Raw genomic sequence first — 6,004 nt, 5'->3', positions numbered from 1 at the left:
CTCCGCAGCATGTGGGATCTTCCCAGACCGGGGCACGAACCCATGTCCCCTGCATCGGCAGGTGGACTCTCAACCACTGCCCCACCAGTGAAGCCCCTACTTTCCTTTTATTCCTCGAATTGAATGAAACCAATTTTTCCCCAAATACAGTATGTACTCTTCCAACATTACAACTTTGTTTACATCATTCCCTCCAACCAGAGGGAATGATGTAATTTGGTACCTAGAAATGGTACCACTTTTAGCAAAAGAGCAAGAAAACCTTTACACAAATGTTACATTCTTAACCTTTCTCTAGAGCTTTGTGTGTTCTACTATTAGTGTCCACTTTTTACAGGACAGAGATCAAAACTCACAAACTGAACAAGGACTTGGGTTGTCTGGACAGCAGTGCTGGTGGCAGCAACTCCACGCCATGTCTGAGTTGAGGTCCCACAAAGAGTTTTGTCAAATTTAATAAAGTTTAATAAATCCAATGCTATCAAAGCACTGTAGAAAATGAAACAACTGTCCATTACTTACCTCCATTAGGTTTTAGAAAGTAATGTTTCCATGTAGAACCTGGTTGAGTGTGAGAAAAAGTGGAAAGTAGTTGTTGAACTACTACACCTACCTTGGGGATGTACTGCTGATTTTTAAGGGCAAACTTGGGGGCAATTTTCAAGCCTACTCTACTTTTTGGTCCCAATCTTCTCTCTTACAGGTCTTCCCTCCAGGATAAACGTACACAAAATTGCTTTTCAACTTTCCACTCATACTTTTGCCCTTGTCCTGGAGTTGAGGGAGGCTCACGTACAATTTGTAACCACTGCTGAAAAACATGAAAAGTATATTGCAATTCCTTTTCTGGTCAAAATATGTTCCCGAGCTCTCTCCTTGTTTGTAATTCATTAAATAGTAGGCATGATGAGGAAGTCTGTTTATTTTCTATATTAGAAACTCTAAAGGGACTATCTTATTTTCACACATTATAATGTGAATGAAAACAGCAATAGCAAATCTCCTCAGATATAAAAAGACAGGAAGTTTTAAAAATGAACTGTAAATTGCTGTTTAAAGCAGTAATTCTTTAGATGGATATTTCAAATTAAAAGTACAAACCAGGAGGACTTAAATACAAAAAATTTTAAGTCAGGAAGAGTTGAAATTACAGGCAATTAGAAAAGCTGTCTTATTCTTGCTTTAGAGGTGAGGACTCTGTGAGCTGTTCATTTAAAAATACCGAGCACTGGGCTTCCCTGGTGGCGCAATGGTTGAGAGTCCGCCTGCCGATGCAGGGGACACGGGTTCGTGCCCCGGTCCGGGAGGATCCCACATGCCGCGGAGCGGCTGGGCCCGTGAGCCATGGCCGCTGAGCCTGCGCGTCCGGAGCCTGTGCTCCGCAACGGGAGAGGCCACAACAGTGAGAGGCCCACGTACCGCCAAAAAAAAAATAAAAAAATAAAAAATAATAAAAAGTAAAAATACCGAGCGCTGTCTGAATACAATAGAAATTGCAACAAACTGAAGCTGGGAATTTCCCAATGATTTTATTGAGGTAACTTTTCCCAATTTTATACATATATGCATTTATATATACTTAAGAAAGCTAAACAATGTTCTAAGGCACTTGGAATTGTGCACAGCAAAGTATCCTACAATATTATACAACTACATAGAGCATAATTTTGCTTTTTAAATAACACAAACACCAATACGGAATAAAAAAGATAATACATAATCCTTCAGGTTACAATAGTGGAATTACATATACATATGTGTGCATACTTGTAGATATTTATACCCACATACTATAATACAGTACAGGTTTAAGAACAACAACAAAAAAGAGAAACTGTCATGTAATCAGTACATAGTTCCAGTTACTTAGAGTCACAGATACTATACCTGTGTAATATGTAGGGTTAGATCACTCACTGGAAATTAGAAATCATTCAGTCTGATAACGACCACAGCTTACCAATCTTATCACTTTCACCAAAGCTTGAAATAACGAAAGAATGCATATAGTCCTTTATATAAAAATCACTGTTACACTGAAAAAAAGTGACTAGTTTGAGTTTTTAGTAGGTACTAAATCTGGTGAAATCGGTGCAGAATGTTTTGAACACATTGGCACATTTCTAAGCCACAGAAGAAATATTTTAAAAATTAAAAATAAAAATTAGTGCCTGTATTTTTAGTGATGAAAGTGGTTTGACCCTAGATTCATTCAGGTTGTTTTTGAATGCGAGTTAGCATTGCCATGGCGATTTCTTGTGGAAGTTCTCTAAGCAATGTAATACATAGTCAAACTATAACAAAACATCCAGTAAGGGAAAAGCCCCCTAAATTGGCAAGCGGCACAAATATTATTGGCATTTGAACATACCACAAAATTGACCTGAGGGTGGAGTGGCATTCTGCCTCATTTACTCCCTTCAATTTATTCTTAAAAAAAAAAAAGTATTTCACAAGAATTCTTAAGCACCATCTAAAAATTCACAATATAATCACCTTTATTGACTGAGTCGCTCTGCTTCAGAAAAGATATTTAGAAATTTTAGTATTGAAAAAAATTATAGTGGCTAACTTAATTCGATCTGTTAGCCACAATACATCCAAATAATTTCAAGACATATTTACCATTCAGTTTTGGAGATAAAAAGTTACGAAAGGAATAAGTATGTTTATGTACTGTTAGTATAGTATAATGTTTCACCTAGGTAAAACTCATTTTGTGTATGATCATCGTTGAAGTATGAACAATATGCAAGCAATCCACAGCTCACCCATGTTTCCTTCATAATTCAGTATTCACAAATCTAAGAAAAGTTGAACTGCAGGGCTGTATTTATGCAGCGGGGAATTCAAGCATGTGCATGTGGATTAAACGCTTCTTTAATAGGATAAAGAGGCAATTGTTTGGGAACTCATGGGAGGCAGCTTACCGGGTGAAATCTAATGGTGATTTTCATAGACCAAGAGTTTTGTTTATGTGGATTGTTAGCTGTCGTGTTTGTGGTTAAGCCATGCAATGATCCTCATGACACCGACAAGGATTATGACCAACAGTGTAGTTCTGAGGTAAAATTGTGAGGCAAAAAAAAAAAAAAAAAAAGTGTGCTTCATGTGAAATCTCCCCTTTAAGTACATACAGGGACTAATCAAGCGACTATGCCTGTCGGAACTGCCTAGGCTACCCAATAACCTCCTCCCTGAAGAACTGGTAAACTAAAGCTGCATCAGAAGGCTGGAAACAAAAGGCTAGAAAGATGATGGGGGAGGAAACTACTCAGGGCCCAAAGATGTGCAAGGGAGTCAAGATGATGTTTTGAGATAGACACTTTTTCCTGTGTCCTCAAATTGCAGTAGACAGTGGCATTTAAGGGAGGAGGTACTGCCCTCCCAGAAGGGCATCTGAACATGGGGGAGCGCTTTTTACTTTTCGTATTTACAACGGCTGGGCATACAACTGGCATTTAGGCAGTAAACATGGTGCAATGTGTGGGACATTTCTGTACAAAAAGAATTGCCCAGCTCCAAATGCCAACAGTACCCCACTGAGAGAAACTGATGGAGTGCTTTGCTCATATGCGCAGCTGTGCTAGCAATGTGACAAGCTAAATGACATTTTTCTGTGCAGTAAATCCTAGCCTAGCTAAAAATGACCCTTGCCTAAAGGGTTGGCTTTCGGTGGGAATAGCTGCTATAGGATTCTCTCTTTTTGCCAGAAATCTTACAGCGTGTACAATAGGATTTCTTAATTTGGGATAAACCTGTCTTTGAAGAAGCATAAGTGGGCTATTTTTTCAGTTGTTTTCTAGAAATGTTAATGGTGGTTTGCATTTCCATAAAGAGCTTAAGCTTAATGATTACAAAAAGTAAGTGGAAAGTGAAAATGAGAATGGGTTGGGAGTATTCTACCCTTGTCCTACCACACTTTAATCACTGCCAAATTATAATAACGCCTCATGCTGCTCTTTAAAACTTGCGTGTCAACTACTTGGAGATGTGCTTTCTCTCAGAAAGATGGTCCTATTAATTTGATGATTACTTTTGCTGTTGCATTCCCGTCTAGGACATATTTCAGCTCCAAAATTTCATTCTGCTTTGGCAAGTAAAACAATGTGACATGCATTCAAATGCCCAATAGTGGAAGATCAGCCAGTTCAAGTGGCCAAGGGAAAACTTTGTAAATAAATTGCATCTTAGTGGTTCCTTAGTGCTCATAACATTCTCTAACAATGTGAAGAAATTAACTATTGTCTCAAAGTATATACTTTCACAAGTAAGATTAGGCTTAATAATATGATTGGATCTAGGAATGTTTAAGCTACCATACCGATGAAATGACATAAATTGATGTATCTTGTACTAGCTTGATTCCATCTCACCTATTCTGAGACCGATTTCTCACTCTGTGTGAAATGTGCTGCTGGGATGAATTAAAGAAATAATATGACATTTTTGAAGAGCTTTCACTGTTTAAATGTGGAGATACTACTATGTGATAGACAAGGTTGCTTTTTTCTATTGTGAATACAGTATAATTTGTGAAAGTTGTGTCTGACTCTATTAAGTATAAATACAATGCCTGTTTTTGTGTTAAAATGTGGTACACATTAGGATATGCAATGTTAATGCAGATTTTTCTCTCTTTTAAGTGTAAGTTACTGTATTTTTTTTTTAAGTGCCAATGCAGCACTGAATTAACTGCAGGTTGTAAAACCTGAGTTATGGGTTTTAAGGACTTATCTCTCATTTTCAATATTCGATGATTATTCAAGGGTGTATTCAATTCCTCTACTTCCTTAAAAAGATTTTCACTGACATTTTAGAACTTTCTACAAACAATATATTTACTAACATAAGAGAAAGATAAGTGATTACAATCATTATGCTAATAAAGGATATGAAAATGAAACCAGAAAGTCGGTTTTTCTGGGTAAATCAGATAGACGAGTGTGCTTTTTTCTCCATTTAAAACAGCTGTTCAAATACCCAAAATAGTTCTCTGAATATTATAGATTTCATCTAAATAATTTTAGGAATTATCATAAAGGTAAACTATATTGAACAAAAAGAAAATGCTAGACATTTCACACCATAGGAAATTATCAGGCAGGGCTGCCAAAAATTAACACTAATCACTGGAGAACTATTTTGTCAGACTAATTGGTAATGACCATGAAGATGCTGATAAAGCTAATGGCATCTTCTTACTACCTTACTGTTACTGTTCTTTCTCTCCATTTTAAAAATGATGGAAATGGTCACTTTGGTGTTTACAGTCTGTCTAGTTTTTTCCTGCCTGTGACCTTTCTGGAGATGGATTTGTTCTCTTCCTTAATCACATCTTAGGGACCCAGGAAAATCACTCACTTCTACGTCAGCCTAATGTCGCACTTTAAATAGGAAAAACCCTGGTGTTGTATTACAACAACCCAATTCACATACACATGTATTTTTATCGGTTGGATTGCAGAAATGCTGGCATTAGGTGGATACATAATTCTATGGAGGGTGGTCCACGACTTTGTATCCTTTTAGGGCTGCCAGGCAAGAGACCACTAGATGGGCTGCTGAGATGGATATGCAGTGTTTCTGCCTTTTACAATTAGCTACTGGGGATATGGGGATGTATGGATACGTATAGCTAATTCATTTTGTTTGTTGTACAGCAGAAACTAACACAACATGGTAAAGCAATTATAGTCCAAGAAAGATATTTAAAAAAAGTAAAATTATCTATTAAAATAGAGCTTCATTCTGCAAAATATAGCTTAGCTCATAATCCTTCCATTCTTTCCATAGCTTTTTATTTAAAGGATCATTCTAATGAAATAATTTGTGGTTCCAATTCTTAAAAATTAAACTAGTATTGGTTAATTTTTTTGACTTTTAAACTTTTCCCTAAACATGTCAATCATTAGAAGAAAAAGTATGGGTAGTTCATAAATCTGACATATCATACAAGGAAAACAATATATTGAGGGACCAGAGTTTCATTTTTGTACTGAGT

The sequence above is a fragment of the Lipotes vexillifer genome, unplaced genomic scaffold (genome assembly GCF_000442215.2).
Source record: "Lipotes vexillifer unplaced genomic scaffold, Lipotes_vexillifer_v1.1 scaffold112, whole genome shotgun sequence".
NCBI lineage: Eukaryota > Metazoa > Chordata > Mammalia > Artiodactyla > Lipotidae > Lipotes > Lipotes vexillifer.
The sequence above is the reverse complement of the archived record's forward strand: the minus strand, read 5'-3'. Positions refer to the sequence as shown.